Raw genomic sequence first — 19,229 nt, 5'->3', positions numbered from 1 at the left:
AATCGTTAAGAAATTGCTGTAACTTAATGTGATACAAAATGTGAATTGTATATGAGTACCATGAGATGAATGATTGAGAAATAAATGAAATTGATGAAATTATTCTGAGACTTTGTTGATAATTGGAGTTGGGATTGATTGAATATGATCATAGGAAGTGTTTTTCACAGTTCAAGAAGCTGCTTTCTCCATTTTTAGCCGGTACTCCGCCGGATTTTCTATAAAATTTTCGGAACCTCAAATAAATTACAATTTCAATAAATGAATTATATTTCACAAGTTATTTTCAAAACTATGATAAAAATGAATTAAGATAACATAGAGTGCTCCGGCACACTGAGTGGCATAACTTGCTCGGCTACACTATAGTCGGGTAAGGGGTGTCACATTTAGTGGTATCAGAGCGCGGTTTAGGCGTTTCTGGACCTAGATAGACTGCATATCATGCATTGCATTCATAAGAGTCGAGGTGACACTATTGCAGATTTGTATTTCCTGTTTATTTTAGGTTAAGGTATGGAATAAGAGAGTGAAGAGACAATCAGATAGCGAATGGAGATGAGAAGGAGACTATATTTAAGATGGAAAAGGATGAGTACAGAACTGTTTGAAGATAGGATTGAGACTAAAGAGAAAGTGAAGTATGATAAAACGAAAATGTGGAGAAGTAAGGAGGTAGCAGTTCTTCGACTGCTTATGTCAGGTAAATTTCGAGGATGAAATTTAAATTAGAGGGGAAGAATTGTAACACCCTCACTGTAGCAACTCCGTACTTTCTACTGTTCCGGTGACCGGTGTCAGTCCGGACAGCTAGAACGTTCGGAAAAATATTTAAACTAAAGTCAAGAACCATAATTAACTCAAATATTAATAAGAAAAATTTAGGAAAAATTTTAGAAATAAAATACAACCAAGTTAAATGAGCCGGTGCCCAAGCGATGGGTAACCAGAGGGAAGTTGCGGTTCTCGCAACGAGGAGCCCTAGACCCGGGGGAAAATTTATAAAATAATTTTTAGGACTCCAGAGAAGGGTTATTGAGGTTCCCATGGCATTAGAATGCCAAGAAAATACCTAGAAAAATTTTTCAATCGGTACAGACAATTTTGACCCGTTAAGCCAAACGGAGGGCATTTTGGTCATTTCGCCTTCAGTGGTGATTTTTGGCCGACTTGTCCAGTTGAGTAAATAATTATTATGATCTAAAATATGAATAAATATTACTAAAAATTAAATTGAAATTGAGTAGTGATGAAAAGAAAAGAAAAATCAAAGAAAGGCTCATTTATGACATCTTGATGATGTCATTAAGAACTATAACCAATTGCATTCAAACAACCAAGTGACTAACTAATAAAAGAGACAAAATGAAGGCTAAAGGAATTAAAAACCAGCTGTTCTTCTTCTTCTTCTTCCTCAAGACGTGAATCTCTCCCTCTTTTCCCTCCATTGATTTTCAAACAAAAGTTTCATTTCTCATGCTTCCTCACCATATTTCTTCAAGACCCCAACACTAAAATGAATCCTTGGACCTAGAGGAAGTGTTTGGCAGCCAAGAGAGTACAAGGAAAGTGAAGTTAAGCTTGGAGAAATTCTGCCACTTAAAGATTAGTGCACATATGTATTTAAAACTCATTAATTCCATGTTAGAGATGTGTAATAGGTAAGAAATTGTGAAATAAATGAACCAAACCCATGTGTATGTGTACATGAATTTTCGGCAGCCCTAGGAAGGAATGAGTTTGATTGTATTAATGGACTTAGAGTGAATTGGAGATTATGTTTAAAGTGTATACATATATATATATATATATATATAGAATGAAAGAGTAAATTAGGGAAATTGTGAAAACTTTGAAATTTAGCTAGGGTTTAGGAATGAAAATTTGACTTGGCTTATGAATTGGTTAAAGAACATTCTAATGGTCAATTAGTGACCATTTGAGGTATGTTGACCATAAATTGGACTGAAAAATGGCATGGCAAAGTGGAATGGTAGGCTGCCTAAAGACAACAGCATGATTACTGCCATATCCTTGGCTGTGTTGGTCCAATTGGTGTTTGGCCAATTGGACATAAAACTAGGCTTATAATGGCACATTTTTGCTGAAGAAACCATGCCCAAAAGACCAAAGCAAGAGGACCAAAAATTGGCCCCAATCCGGATACCCTGCAAACAGCCCCTGCCGAATGACTAAATGAACAGTAACTGTTCATTTGGCCATAACTCACTGTAGAATGGTCAAATTGACCTGAAATTTTTACAGCAACAAGATATGATATATACAAACAACTTTCATGAAGAACATCACTCCAAATTATGCCATTAACGCATTCAAATTATTGGCCAAAGTTAAGTTATCAAACCTGCAACTCTGCAGATTTTCACTTGAGCAGTAATGTTTGGATGGCTATAACTCTCTCTAGAAAACTCGGATTTAGGCGATTCTTGAACCGATGGAAACCTAAGGTATGGTAGAACATTTCACAAGAAGAAAGTTAGACCAAATTATGAACTTAACGTGATCAAATTACTTACCAAAGTTGGACCAAAAATCTGCCAGACCCAAAATCTCAGCATGAACAGTGCACGTGAACAGTAAACTTATTTTGGCCATAACTTGAGCTACAAAACTCCAAATGGAGTGATTCAAAAAATGAAATTCAACTAGACAAAATAAGGAACAACTTTCATTTTTACCATTTCCTCAAATTCCCACTGTAACAGTATTTAATGGAATAGTAAAGTTAAGCTTCAAAAACTGAAAATTTTGCTTCTCTTGGTTTAAGCTTAGAAATGGTATTAATGCTTAATGCCAACAAGTTTTAAATGCAAAATGTGGTACATTGGAAGTGTTAAAACCAATGCAACTATTTTCTATGCAAAAGTCAACTTTTTGTTGACCAATGAAGTGAATAGTGACACCAAGACTTGAAATTCAAAAATTGTGAAACTTAAAAGTGCAAAATGCCCTAGTAGGCCTAATGTGATTGGTTTGGATAGATTGGCATGCCAATAGGGTATTGTTTTAGCAGTACTGCGAAAGGCTTTATGCCTGTGTTCATGGCTTTATGCCCGTATTCATGGCTTTTATGCCCGTATTCATGGCTTTTATGCCCGATTATGTGATATCATGGCTTTTTAGCCATCTTGATCATACATGGTTGGCGTTCTGCGTCCCATGGTATGACGGACGAGGCACCGCGGTGTCAGTGCCAACGACCCGTTATCCAGTCCAGTCGTCCAGTATAGGTTACTTGGGCATGGAAAAGTATAACTGTGATTGAACTGATTATTAAAGAAAATACGAAAATTAAGTATCAGGAATGATTACAAAAATACAAAGAAGCTCAAGATCATGAAGAAAATAATTAACGAAATGCATGAAGAAGTTAATATCATAAAACATGATTAGCCCTCGACTAAACAACAAGTTAGTAATTATTCATTTCTTATGAACACAATAGCAAGGAAATTATTATTTTTTATTTGCATATTATATTTCTTGTATTATTGGCACCACTAAGCTTTATGCTTAGCGCGTCGCTTTTGCAACGCGTAGGTACTGAAGATTTGGACAGAGGGCCCAGTAGACCACAAATTCGGTAAGGCAGTTCACAGTTCTGCATAGTGTCCGTGTCACCTCACCATCCACAGTGCATTGGTAGGACACTAGGTCCCATTTTGTATTTTGAGATTTTTGTAAATTTGGTAATTAAACTCTTATTTTAACATATGTATTTGAACAAATGTAATATAATTTTGTATTAATGTAAGTACTTGTAATTTGTGATTATAAATCACATGTGAGAATTTATTTATGATTTGAATCTAATGTTGATGTGAAATGATAAATAGAGGAATCGTTAAGAAATTGCTGTAACTTGATGTGATACAAAATGTGAATTGTATATGAGTACCATGAGATGAATGATTGAGAAATAAATGAAATTGATGAAATTATTCTGAGACTTTGTTGATAATTGGAGTTGGGATTGATTGAATATGATCATAGGAAGTGTTTTTCACAAGTTCCGAAGAACTGTTTTCTCCATTTTTAGCCGGTACTCCGCCGGATTTTCTATAAAATTTTCGGAACCTCAAATAAATTACAATTTCAATAAATGAATTATATTTCACAAGTTATTTTCAAAACTATGATAAAAATGAATTAAGATAACATAGAGTGCTCCGGCACACTGAGTGGCATAACTTGCTCGGCTACACTGTAGTCGGGTAAGGGGTGTCACAAATGTGACATGTGGCAAGGGTTTTAAGTGGTGACCTAGCTATATAAGGGAAAAGGATGAAAAGAAAAAAAAAGTACAATTTGCTATTTGTCTCATTGGTGCCACCACCCTTAGCTTCTCTCCGCTCTCATCTTCTTCATCTCTCATCAATTCAAAGAGATTTGCCAACAATCTCTTGAATTAAAAATACTAGAAATTATTTCTAGTTTCCTGTTTACATCTGTAATCTCTCAAAAGGCAAAACCTGAATTTCTAATTGATTGGAAAAGCTTTAGAAGCTATTCAAGGAGCTGCCATTGGTGATCTTGGTGTGGACAAGCTAGAGGGACAACATCTGGTGTCCTAGGCACATTCCGAAGGTGCTGAACACACTGTTGTGTATAAAAAAGGTTAGTGCACTCATTCTTTATCTAATCTAAGGTTCTAATGAATTAATCTGTTAATTCTAAACACTTAAATGGTAAATGTAGATCCAAAAACATATTAAAAGAGTTTTAATATGCTATTTATCATTGAAATCAAATAGATAAAAATGAATCTTGCATGATGCATGTGACCCTAGATGAAAATTTTTTTGAATTCAATGATCTAAACTTATGTTTTTCATGCTTTCGCTCCTTTAATTAGTATCAAAGCCACTATATTTGCCATTTAGATTGTTGATTATATGATTTAATTGTGTGATTTGATCATGAGATCAAAAGTTCATTGCTGGTTGCAAAGCAAGGTGGCAGCATGTTTGATAAACACCATGGTGCGCATTGTTGATGCACCACAATGGTGCGCAAAGGTAAATGGATGGTGAATGTGCAATTGTTGTATGATCTAAGGTCCATTTTATGTCTAATTAAATTGTTTAAGTAGAAATACACTCACACAATTAAATTTGTTTGAATATGATTCAAATCTGAATTTATAAATTTTTTTGAATATGATTCAAATCTGAATTTTTAAAATTGTTTGAATGCGATTCATGTGACACCCCTTACCCGTCTACAGTGTAACCAAGCAAGATATGCCACACAGTGTGTCGAAGCACCAAATCATATTTCCATTACAATTTACCCTTTTTAATTCATTTATTCATAATTTTTTATTAATCTAAATTTTTCGCAAATTTTATAGAAAATTCGGTAGAGTGCCGGCTGTAAATTAGAAAAATAGTTCTTCTGAATATGTTAAAAACACTTCCAATATAATCATATTATCAATCTCAGTCAACCACCAACATATTTCCATAATTTCTCAAATGACTTCAATATTTCAAAATTCAATTCATTTCATATCATACTCAATTCAATAAGAAATGCTCAAATTTATTACTGAACATGGTTCATAGATAATTACATCAAAAGCATAATTACATGAGTTTATAATATACATTACAAAAGTTTACAAAATACAAAATACCAAAAGCAACCTAATGTCCTACCAATGCACTGCAAATGTGAGGTGACTCTGGACTCTGTGTGCAGATCTGATAATTCACCCGGTCTGAGATCTGCTGGACTCTCCAGCTATGTCTCTGGTACCTGCACATGGCAAAAATGATGCGTTAAGAAATTCTGCTTAGTGGTGATAATATAAAATAAAATAACTAAAATAAAATAAATATACAGAATGTATGTTTACATTTTATGTAGACTTAATTTCTGGCATTTATTGGAGTATTATTCGATTAAAATTTGGTAAGATTTATTTAAATTGCCCAGTAGCCTATACTAGTCGACTGGACTGGATAAATGGGTAAATTGGCACTGAGTACCAAGTACCTCAGACCATCACACCATCGGTCACATTGTGTCTCCTAGTGTGCATCAGAACAGCTAATAAGCTGTAATAATTATTAAGAATAAATCCCAAGTATAACAACTCAATCAACATAGTCAAAGGCTATTTTTTTATCACAGAATGGCACGGGAGGCCATAAAACACAGAATGGCGTGAAGCCATATGCAGTACTGCTACCAAAACCCTATTGGCATGCCAACCTATCTAAACCAATCTTGTTAGGTGTACTAGGGCATGTTACACTTTTAAATTTTATAATTCTTGAAACTTAAGTTTAGGTGTTACTATTCATTTCATTAGTCAACTAAAATGTTGACTTTTGAATAGGCAATAGGTACATTGGTTTTAATACTCCCAACATACCACATTTTGCATTCTAAAATTGTTGGCATTGGTTGCTAATACCATTTCTAAGCTTAGTGTTAGTTGTTCAAAATTTTCAGATTTCAAGCATTGTGTTTACTGTTCCATTGGTCATTTTTACAGTGGAAATTTGGCAAAGTTATCAACATGAAAGTTGTTCCTTATTGTGTCTAGTTACATTTATTTTTTTGAATCACTCCATTTTGAGTTTTGTAGCTCAAGTTATAGCCTAAACACCATAACTGGCCAGATTGCAAACTTTCCAGATTTTCTGGATTGACTAAATCTACAATGTTTTGTGCAGTGACTGTAGGTCACCTTTTGAACATGTTATGGTCACAATTTGGGTTTTGTTTCTTCATGAAAGTTGTAGGTCTATATCTCAGCTTTCTTCTGGTAATATTTTAGGTCAATTGGACTTTTTTACACTGTGTTATGACGAAATGAATTAATACTATTCATTTGGTCATTTTGCCCAGGCAGAATGCAGGTCACCCGGATTAGGGCAATCTTTAGGTCAACTTGGTTTGATTTTCTAGGCATGGTTTCTATACCAAAGTTGTGCCATTATGTGTCTAGTTTCATGTCCAATTGGTCTTGCACTAATTGAACCTACACAACTTCAGTTATTGCTGCCCAAACCTGCTGGACTCACACCTAGTCCTGCAGGTCACCAAGGGTAGCAACACTAACTTCAATTCTCACTAAACAAACCACTTCATTTCTTATTCACACATAACCAAATGGTCACTAATTGACCATTAAAACTTACTTTCACTATTACATGATCAAAGTCTCAATTTCATACTCAAACCCTAACTCAACCATCTCAAGTCATGCATTCACTTACCTTTCATTATCCTAAACAATAAGTTAGTATTAAGGGCAGCTAGGGTACCATTTTGATTCAACAAAATCTTCAAAGCCCTACCAAGCCCAAGGCTGCTGAAATTTTAAGCAAGGCATACACATAATGTTTAGTCAATTTTCTTGCAAATTTGTATTCAATTTCACTCCTTCAACATGAATTGAAAGAGAAAGATTGGTTTGGTCACTAACCTCTTTGGAACTAAGCTTGGGTTTTGGAAAACTTCAATTTTTCTTCAAAATTTTGCTTCACAAAGCTTCCTCAAGGTGTGGGGTGAATTTTTTGTGAAGATAACTAGGGCTTTTATGGTTAGAAAGGGTGGGGATTCAAGCTTGATCAAGCTTTCATGGAGGTTTTTCTCTCCTCTCTCTCTCTCTCTCTCAAGCAATTTGGCTGGTTGAAGAAGAAATGGCTGCTAGACTTTTCTTCTTTTTTTTTTATCTTATTTTGTGTCCATTATATCCCTTAAGTAATTTTGTTAAGTTGTGATTGGTGGAAAGCTCATTAATGACATCATATGATGTCATAATTCCACTTTTCTTTTATTTTATTTTCTTTTCTTTTCTACTCATTTTCAATTAAATTTTTAACAATATTTATTCACATTTTATGTCATATAAATTATTTATTTAACTGGATAAGTTGGCCAAAAATCATCTCTGAAGACAAAATGACCAAAATGCCCTCCGTTTGGCTTAATAAGCTAAAATTGTGTGTACCGATTTAAAAATTTTTCTAAGCATTTTCTTGGCATTCTAATGCCATAGAAACCTCAATGACTCTTCTCTAGAGTTCCAAAAATTATTTTATGAATTTCCTCCCTGGTTTAGGACTTCTAGTTGCGAGGACCGTAACTTTTCACTGGGTTACCCATCGCTAGGGCACCAGCTCATTTAACATGGTTGTGTTTTATTCCTAAAAATTTTCTTTGATTTTTCTGATCATTATTTGGTTTATTTATAACTCGTCACTCTAGTCTAATTATAATTTCAAATATTCTAGCTGCCTAGACCAACATTGATCACCAAAATAGTAGACTGTATGGACTAACTAAAGTGAGGATGTTACAACTCTTCCCCTCTAATAAAAATTTTGTCCTCGAAATTTAGCTAATGCAAATAGTTAAGGGAACTATTGCCTCATCATCTTTTCACTTTGCCAAGTTGCCTCCTCTATATTATGGTGCCTCCAAAGTACTTTCACTAGTGGAATTTGTTTATTCCTCAATTCTTTCACTTCCCGAGCCAGGATCCGTATAGGTTCTTCTGTATATGTCAAATCCGTTTGGATTTCAATCTCTTCCATGGAGATGACATGTGAAGGGTCTGAGCGGTATCTTCTTAGCATAGACACATGGAATACATTATGGATCTTATCTAGTTCTAGTGGTAAAGCTAGCCGATAGGCCACTGGTCCCACATGTTCAATGACTTCATATGGACCAATAAACCTAGGGCTTAACTTACCCTTTTTTCCAAACCTCAGTACTTTCTTCCACGGTGAGACTTTGAGAAACACTTTGTCTCCAACTGCATACTCTATCTCTTTTCTCTTTAGATCGACATAAGATTTCTATCTATCTGAGGTAACCTTCAAATTAGCTTTGATTCTTTTTACTTTCTCTTCAGTCTGTTTCACCATGTCTAGTCCTACTAGCTTATCTTTGCCCAATTCAGTCCAACATAATGGGGTTCTACACTTCCTCCCATACAGTGCTTTATACGGGGGTATTTGAATGCTAGCTTGGTAGCTATTATTATATGTGAATTCTGCCAGTGGGAGATATCTATCCCAACTCCCCTCAAACTCAATAACACAACTCCTTAGCATATCCTCAAGGATCTATCACATAATTCACATTGTTACTATCATTTTAATTTATTAGTTGTAAAAATTCAGTTAGTTTTTAGGTTTGCCTGGATTACTCATTCTGACTAGCCATCCATCTGAGGATGAAAAGCCGTGCTAAAGTGAAGTTGTGTGCCCAAGACTTCTTGCAACTTCTTCCAAAATCTCGATGTAAACCTTGGGTCTCGGTCAGATATGATGGAAAGTATGATTCCATGCAGTCTAACTATCTCACTGATATACAATTCTGCTAGCTTCTCCAGTGAGTAGTCAGTCCTAACTGGCAGAAAATGTGCTAACTTTGTTAATCTATTCACTATCACCCATACTGCATCATGCTTTTTCTTGGTGAGAGGTAGACCACTAACAAAATCCATAGTGACTTGGTCCCATTTCCATTCAGGTATGCTTATAGTCTGTAGCAATCCTGATGGAACTTGATGTTCTGCTTTAACTTTTTGACATGTCAAACACTTAGTCACATAGTCAGCTATATCCCTCTTCATACCAGGCCACCAATAATGAGGCTTCAAATCATTATACATTTTTGTGCTTCCCAGGTGCATAGCATAAACACTAGTGTGTGCTTCTTTCTGAATACTAGTCTTCAGTTCCCTATCATCTAGTACACACACTCTTCCTCTGTAGTACAGACACTCATCTGCTTTCACCTCATAATCAGTTTCCTTTTCCTCTAGAATTTTACCCATAATAGCCATTAATTTTTCATCTGCCTTCCGCCCATCTTGTATCTGTTGTAACAGGTATGGCCTTGCTTGTAACTCAGCCAAAATAGCTCCATCTTGAGCTAAGGACAGACAAGCATTTAGTGATCTTAATGCTATGATGGACTTCCTACTCAAGGCATCAGCAATTACATTTTCCTTCCTAAGATGATAATCTATCACACAATCATAGTCCTTTAGGAATTCAATCCATCGCATTTGTCTAAAATTGAGCCCCTTCTGAGTCGGCAAATATTTTAGACTTTTGTGGTCTGTATAGATGTAGCATTTTTCACCATACAAATAATGCCTCCATATCGTCAGTGCAAAGATAATTACTGCTAACTCTAAGTCATGAGTAGAGTAGTTCTGTTCATGTGGCCTTAACTGCCTAGAAGCATAGGCAACCACTTTTCCCTCTTGCATCAATACACACCCTAACCCATTATGTGAGGCATCACTATAGACCACAAAGTCTTTTCCCCACACTGACAGTGTTAACACTGGTGCTTCTATCAACATAGCCTTTAACCTCTCAAAACTAGCTTGGTATTTGTCGTTCCAGCCAAATTTCAAGCAACTATAAGAGAGAACCCCTTCACAAATCTTCTATAATACCCAGCTAGCCCCAAGAAACTTCTGACCTCAGTTGTATTTCTGGGAGGCTTCCATTCCATCACTGCTTCTATCTTTTTGGTATCCACTCTAATCCCCTCAGCTGATACTATGTGTCCAAGGAAGGAGATTTCACTTATCCAGAAGTCACACTTGGACAACTTAGCATACAACTTCTTTTCTCGCAGCGTTTGCAGAACAATCCTTAAATGTTCATCATGTTCTTCCCTGGTTTTGGAATACACCAGAATATCATCAATAAAGACCACTACAAACCGATCTAAGTATGGATGGAAGATACGGTTCATAAGGTCCATAAATGCTGCTGGTGCATTTGTTAACCCAAACGGCATCACTAGGAATTCATAATGTCCATACCGGGTTCTAAATGCAGTTTTTGACACATTTGCATCCTTTACCCTTAACTAATGATACCCTGATCTGAGATTAATTTTTAAAAATGCACCGGCTCCCTTTAATTGATCAAACAGATCGTCAATTCTGGGCAATGGATATTTATTCTTTACAGTTACTTTGTTCAACTGCCGGTAATCAATGCATAATCTTAAGGTTCCATCCTTTTTCTTCACAAACAACACTGGAGCTCCCCATGGTGACACTATGAACCCCTTATCGAGTAACTCTTACAACTGAATTTTCAACTCTCTCAATTCAGTGGGTGCCATCCTGTAAGGAGCAATAGAAATTAGTGCTGTACCCGGCATTACCTCAATAGCAAATTCGACTTCCCTTTCTGGTGGTAAACTAGGCAATTCTTCAGCAAATATGTCTGGGAAGTCTCTTACTGTGGGTATATCATGCAAGTTCAGCTTAACCTGCCTAGTATCAACCACATGTGCTTGGTAAGCTTCACAGCCTTTTCTCATCAGTCTTCTTGCAATTGTGGCTAAGATAACATTGGACAAGAAATCTGTCCTTTCCCCCACAACTGAAACCTCATGACCCTCAGGAGTTTTCAGAGAAATCCTCTTTAGTTTGCAATCAACTATTGCCTGATGACATGACAACCAGTCCATTCCCAAAATCACGTCAAACTCGTGGAAGGGCAATTCAATTAGGTCTGTCAAGAATTCATACCCCTGAATCCTCAACAGGCAACCTTTATACACCTTATTCACTACCACACTGTGGCCTAGTGGATTTGTGACCAGAATGTCTTAATCACTCTCCTCTACTGAAACTCCCCTCTCTACGGGTAGTTTGATGCAGATGTATGAATGAGTGGATCCTGGATCCACCAATGCATGCACAAATGTGTTGTAGAGGGAGAACGTACCCCTGATAACATATGGGTGTATCTTGCTCCTCTTAGGCTCTCATGGCATAGGCTCTAGCAGGTACTCTAGCCTCTGGCCTCTTAGCTAACTCAGATTTATGCCTTAGTGATGGACCAGCTGCCTCAAATTTACCGAGCTTCCTACCCCTTTGAGGTGCAGGGGCAGGCCTATCAGCTTGTGTTGGGGCAACTGTAGTAGTCCTCTTCGAAAAATTTTTGATCTGATGTTTTGTAGATCCACACCGTAAGCATGCACCAGTCACTCGCCAACAGTCCCCCTTATGCCACTTCTAGCAGTATGGACAGGTAGAAGATGCTGGGGCTGGTCCCCTGAACACCGTCCTTGGAGAGCTGCCCACTAATGGTGTGGACTGGCCTCTCCTAGGTGTAAACTGTGGTTTGGGCCCCTAGGACTGACCCTGATCTTGTGGTTGTCCCGAACCCTAAGCAGGAGGACCCTTACTCTTCTTACTGGGAGCAGAGAATGAACTGGACTGACCTGGACCCCTCTTCTGCTATCTTTCCCTTCTATTTTGCTCATTTATTCGGCCTTTTTCTACTTTCGATGCAGCATCTACTAATGTGGCAAAATCTATGATCTCCAATGCTGTTATCATGACTTTGATATTGTCATTGAGCCCTTCTTCGAACCTTCTGCACCTCTCTGCCTCTGTAGGGACTATCTCCCTCCCATGCCAGCTCAGTCTGATGAATTTTCGCTCATACTTTACCACTGATAATTGCCTCTGTCTTAGACTGATAAATTCTCTTCTTCTCTCTTCTAAATACACTTTACTGACATACTTCTTCCTAAACTCTGTGAGGAAGAAATCCCAGGTAATCTGATCCAGTTGCACTTCACTGGTTACTATGTCCCACCATTGGTATGCATCATCTTGAAGTAGGGACATAGCAACCTCCAGGTTCTGTTCGGGGTTGCAATGAAGCTGTTTTAGCACTCTGACTGTTCTATCTGTAAGGGGTGGGGCGTGAGGCGAAATATCATCCATTAAAATTATATAAAATGCACCAGGTAATGCCCAGGAAAGATGGTGGAGTCACAATGGTCTCACTTAAGTACCACCTCCTTAGACAGTATTTCCTAGACATGCACTTCATACAATCCTAATAGAATCAAACCACTGGTAAGTACCGTCTTCCCATAACACTACCACGGTACTAAGTATTTATGCCACGAAGGCATAGATAGACAGGAGTCGCCACCCGGGTAATAACCGGGACATATTTAGTGTTTCTTTCGAGGGTCATGGATGGCAACTTACTCCTTGCAGAGTTTCCACAACCGTCATTACCATAGCCCAATGTCTAGGTTCGGGATAGTGGGTACGTAAGGGGAAGGTGTTAGGCACCCCTTGCGCCTGGTCTAACCTCGTTAATTCGAGTGCCAGTCCTCTACTAATGTTTCTAGAAGTCTTGTTTATTATTCCTTTATTAAACTTTATCCTAAAAATGCAATTCTAATCCTACACACGCAAGTAATTCACAAAAAAGGGCTGTTGTTTACACACAATTTTCATGCACAAGTAATTTCTATCTATGGGGTTGCTAATTATTTAAATGATATTTACCAGATGACTAAAATTAATTTATTATTGGGAATTTAATTTACAAACAAATTCAATTTCAAATAACCCTATGTTTCTCTTTAACCTAATTAATTAATTTTCACCAAGTTACCCTAAGGATAATTAAACTAAGTTAATTATGTACATGTGTAATTTATTCTAATATCACATAAGTCCCAAACAATCACAACCTAATAAAGATTTCTAACATGCAAATTTATTTTACAATTACCAAGTATTAAATTAAATTTATTTTACACGCCAATATTAGTTTAATTTATAAACAAGATTAATTTTAATTTACAAAGTATTTATTTAAATTAATTACATGCAAAAGTCGGTTAAATTAAAAACAAAGTTAATTTTAATTTACCAAATAAAAGTTCTATTATTACTACAATTTCATGCCAATGGTTATTCGATAAGTTTAGAGCTACTTACCTGTTGGTAAATGCAGTTGCCATTAGGGCAAGCTACCCTTAAAAAAGGGTCTTCTCTTCTAGTATGGCAATGATATCCCTGGCTTACTCACGTTTAGCTCCATATAAGCTCCACGCAAATGCCCTCTTTGCTACTTACCTTAGGGCTACTTACCAATTTTGTTTGTAATAAAAAATAAAGAAACTAAAGAAAATAAAAGAAATAAAGAAAATATTAATAACAATTTACATTGGATTCTAACTCTAGTCTCCTCAAGGGTTAAGATTCCTAATTAATTATAACTACCTAATGGTCTAAGTCTTCTAACATTATCCAAACACTTCATAACACTTCTTGAATTAAAACAACACAGAAAAATAGATCAAATATCAATTAAAACCCAAGAAAATACAAGAGCATGCATAAATATACAATTTTTAAATTCTGGCAGATTAACAGTAGCAAGAAATTCGATTTTTTAAAAATAGTTATACATGCCTAAAAATCATAAAAAAATTACAGAAGATAGCCTACATATCATACAAGATCATAAAATTTATAAATCAAACAAAACCCTAACCGAATGCTCTACATAAATCGTAACTTTTCTAAGTGACAGAATTGTATTACTTTTTTATAAAATTCATAACTCATTAACCACAATAGATATGAATGCAAAACCAATTGGAAAAGATTCATAAGAGTCAGAAGTTAATTTTAAACACTAGAGTTACACAAAAATATTAAGGAACAAGGGAGATATGGGCTCCACAAGTCGGATATCCTGCAAATCAGATTTTACAGGAACCCTAACTTCAAATAGACATAACTTACAAACTATTAAATCTTTTTTTGTGATTCTTGAGCCTAAAATTAATAGAATTTTGCGTAGAATATGAATATAATTTTTACAAATTTTTTACAGATTCAAAAAATAAAGAAAAATAATAAAAATTCGAGAGACAGAAACTAAACATGTGCAGAGCTGTGTATTCCCTCAAATTAAACATGATTACATGATCTATATGAACATATAAAATAAATTGAAGACAAAGAGCATAGAATTAAAATATTATGTGGCATAGATCTTGAAAAGAAAACAATAAAAACTGACCTTCCAGAAATCTTGTCTGAAAATCTTCTTGAAGAAAAGAAAAAAATAAGGAAGAACTCAAAAAGTCTTGAGTATCTCTAAATTTCTTATAGCTCTGAATTTTCTCTTCCTCTTTCCTCCATCATCCTCCCCCTTTTGTTTATTTTTTATCAGTGGGGTATTTATAGGATTTTGGGAGAGAGGTGCGATAGGATTTGGAGTCCAAGGGTGATAAAGTTCAGATAACTTAAACAACTAGGATTGCAGAATTTGGGTGAGACTGAGATATGGATGAGGTGTTTCAACCAATAGGAAGAGAGGGGAAGGCGAAGGCACCAATAGGAAGTGAGGAAGAGGTATGGTAGGGTTTGGAGTCCTAGGGTGATAAGGTTCAAATAACTTAAACAACTGAGATTGAGGAATTTGGGTGAGACTAGGATATGGGTGAGGTGTTCCAACCAATAGGAAGAGAGGGAAAGGGGGTGGCACCAATAGGGAGTGAGGAAGAGAGTGGGGCCAATGGGGAGAGAGATATTTTGTTATTTTAATTTTCAGAAAATAATTAAATGGGTCCCATTTAAAATTCCTAACTAGGCTTTCTTAGGCCCATGAAGCCCAATTAAACTTAATTAGATCCGTTTAAGAACTAACCATATTAAATTTAAATAAAATAAAATTTTATTTAAATTTAATTAAATTAATTTCCCCAAAACTTTATTATTATTTTTATTTTTTCAAGATCATGCCACGGAATTAATAATTCAGCTCCATGCCTCCAATTACATCTTACAGTCATATAATTTTTCATCATCGGGTTTCTCATGGCCTCAATGCACATACTCATCACAAAATAAGGGTTTACACTATCCAACCAGTTTTTCGCTGTCATAGGATCATCCTCCTTCTTCCTAAAGAAATCCAAAGCCCCATGTTTTCACAGTTTCTCTAAATGGGACTTCTGTGGTGCTGGTGGAGGTTATGGCTGTGGTTGTGGCGGTAGAATTGCTCCCATCATTTGCTGGAATAATGCGAACTGAGGTTGGGCAAGTGCCTCAACTGCAGGTGGGGCAGATTCTCCCCTGCCTCCAGATTCAGCCCTTGGTGGAGCCCAACTCTCCACCTCTTCATCAATGGCTCTTTGAAAAGCAGGATCCATATCCTAATCAAAATAAGAAAACAAACAGATTTGCTTCAGTGTCACCTCAACACTTATAAATGCAATGCAATGGTATGCACTCTATCTAGGCCCAAAAACGCCTAAACCGATACTCTGATACCACTAAATGTGACATCCCTTAACCGTCTACAGTGTAGCCGAGCAAGATATGCCACACAGTGTGCCGGAGCACCAAATCATATTTCCATTATAATTTACCCTTTTTAATTCATTTATTCATAATTTTTTATTAATCTAAATATTTCGCAAATTTTATAAAAAATTCGGTAGAGTACCGGCTGTAAATTGGAAAAACAGTTTTTCTGAATTTGTTAAAAACACTTCCAATATAATCATATTATCAATCTCAGTCAACCACCAACATATTTCCACAATTTCTCAAATGAATTCAATATTTCAAAATTCAATTCATTTCATATCATACTCAATTCAATAAGAAATGCTCAATTTTATTACTGAACATGGTTCATAGATAATTACATTAAAAGCATAATTATATGAGTTTATAATATACATTACAAAAGTTTACAAAATACCAAAAGTAACCTAATGTCCTACCAATGCACTGCAAATGTGAGGTGACTCTGGACTCTGTGTGCAGATCTGATAATTCACCCGGCCTAAGTCTGCTGGACTCCCCAGTTATGTCTCTAGTACCTGCGCGTGCCAAAAGCGATGTGCTAAGCAATTTTGCTTAGTGGTGACAATATAAAATAAAATAACTAAAATAAAATAAATATGCAAAATGTATGTTTACATTTTATGTAGACTTAATTTCTAGCATTTATTGCAGTATTATTCGATTAAAATTTGGTAAGATTTATTTTAATTGCTCGAGTAACCTATACTAGTTGACTGGACTGGATAAGTGGGTAAACTGGTACTGGGTACCAAGTACCTCAGACCATCACACCATCGATCACATTGTGTCTCTCGGTGTGTATCAGAACTGTCACACCCTACTCCCCTGTAAGATGTAACATGATCCCGTAGTACACCTAATGAATTACCGCACTTCGCTTACCGATAACCCATTAGATATACTACAAGGGATTTTAAAACAATTTTCGTGAAATTTAAATCATCGATTAAAATCTGGTGTTATAAAATTTTTTGTCAAAATTTAGGCAAAGTGCCGGCTGTATTTTGAGAAAACAATTCTTCAATCCTGCAAATGAAAATGCTCCTAATATGTTTTCTCAAATACAACTTCAATAACTTCATTTCAATTCACAATTCAATTCTCAATAAACAATCAATTCATTTTCAAACTAATCTCATCATAAAGAAACATTTCATTGATTACAAGACTCAAAATTTATAATACAAAACTATTCAAATAAATGAAATCTCAAATTTATATTTACAATAATTTACATTTAATTACATACCAAAATGTTTTACAAGAGTTTTTATACAACTGCTCAAATAATTTACATACATATTATTACATGCATACATCAAAACCTATGTACATGGGTATACCTAGAATATAACTGGAGCTGATTTGAAAGTGTCTTCAAAGAAATTTACTCACTGCTCTATGCTCTTCTTACCTGCGACAGCATACAAAGCTATCGCTGAGTGGTGAACTCAGTGGTGCAAAACTATAATTTAAAACATAGTACAATATACATTGACAAAATTTATAGTAAATAATTTGAAAATCTGAATACTCATCAAATTCCAAAACTCAAAATATTCATTGCCAATAATGTAAATCATTTGTATAAAATGACTTTGATCACGAAATTCATTTTATCAAATCATGACTAACCATTTAAGGTAGTTCCAACAAAATCAATTATAAATAAATCATAACTGAAATCATAATTCTTTACTGTTCAAAAACATTCTGTGTCTCAAAAATCATGTTGTATCTGAAAAATCATGTTGTATCTCAAAAACCATGCTGTATCTCAAAAATCATTCTTTATCTCACTAACTATGCAAGACTGATCCGAAAGGGCCATATTCGATGTGATTCTAACTCCCTATGGTCGGGGAGGTCGAATCAGATTCTAACTCCCTATGGTCGGGGAGGTCGAATCATCATTCACAGTACCATCACAATAATGAATCTTCCGCAAGGGCCATAACGATAAAATAAACTTAGATCTAACCTCAAATCAGAGGAAAATCTAAGCCTGTGCACGTACCATGATAATCAAAACACAACTAACTCCATTGTCTTCTCAACAAATGAGAGAAACGGGTAATAACCTAGTCAAGCATCTATAGTGAGATATAAAACAATATCACAATTCTTTAGTAAGCATAAATCACAATATAATTTGATTCAAAGTCAATTCCAATATCCAATAATTTTTTATCCTCATCACAATTCAAATCATAAATTTGCATTTTTCCATAAAAATTACCATCACAATTGTAACACCCCCGTTGTATAGCCTGGTATATTTCACTGTTCCGGTGACCGGTGTCGATCCGGACAATTAATGGGACTAGGGCCACACTTAAGACAATTTGAGAAGCCATAAACACAAATAATTAGTAATGTTTAATTAGTTAACTATAAATAAGAAAAACAGAACATAAAGAGTTTAAACGAGCCGAGAGTCACAGCGATGAGTGACCTCCTCGGGAATGACTGCGAAGTCATTCTAAACTCAAATTTCGAACCGTAAAAAGTGACGCTGCGGTCCTTAGGACCCTTATGAACACAGTGGAAAAGAGAAAACCACGAAAAAGAACTGTTAAGCCAGTCAAATAATTAGGTCAGGGAGCCGGAAGAAATATTGGATTATTTGCAAAGGATGAGCCGCGAGGGCAATTTGGTCAATTGACCCAGAGCTAACTCGACCTAATCACAAATAAAATCGGAGAAAAGAAAATTTCGGAATCGAGAATAAAATTAAAGAACTAATAGAGAAATAAATAGAAAAAAAAAAGAAAAGGAAAGAGGTTGGAAAAGTCAAAGTTGATGACATCATTAATGATGTCATAAACAAATTTATTAAATATTTATTAAATTTGATATTTATGGTCTTCCATAGCAAAATAAATAAAAGAAACAAAAAAAAAATTAAATTCATCATCTTCAAAAGGAAAAACGTGACTCACTCTTCCCTCTCACTTATTTCATCTTCCACCATGGATAAGTCTAACCAAGCTTTTGAAACCCTAAATTAAACATGCTTTCCCTAAAATTCTCCACATGAATTTCATTATTGCAT

The sequence above is a fragment of the Hevea brasiliensis genome, chromosome 7, assembly GCF_030052815.1.
Source record: "Hevea brasiliensis isolate MT/VB/25A 57/8 chromosome 7, ASM3005281v1, whole genome shotgun sequence".
In the NCBI taxonomy this organism is placed as follows: Eukaryota; Viridiplantae; Streptophyta; class Magnoliopsida; order Malpighiales; family Euphorbiaceae; genus Hevea; species Hevea brasiliensis.
This window is presented reverse-complemented; position numbering follows the sequence as displayed.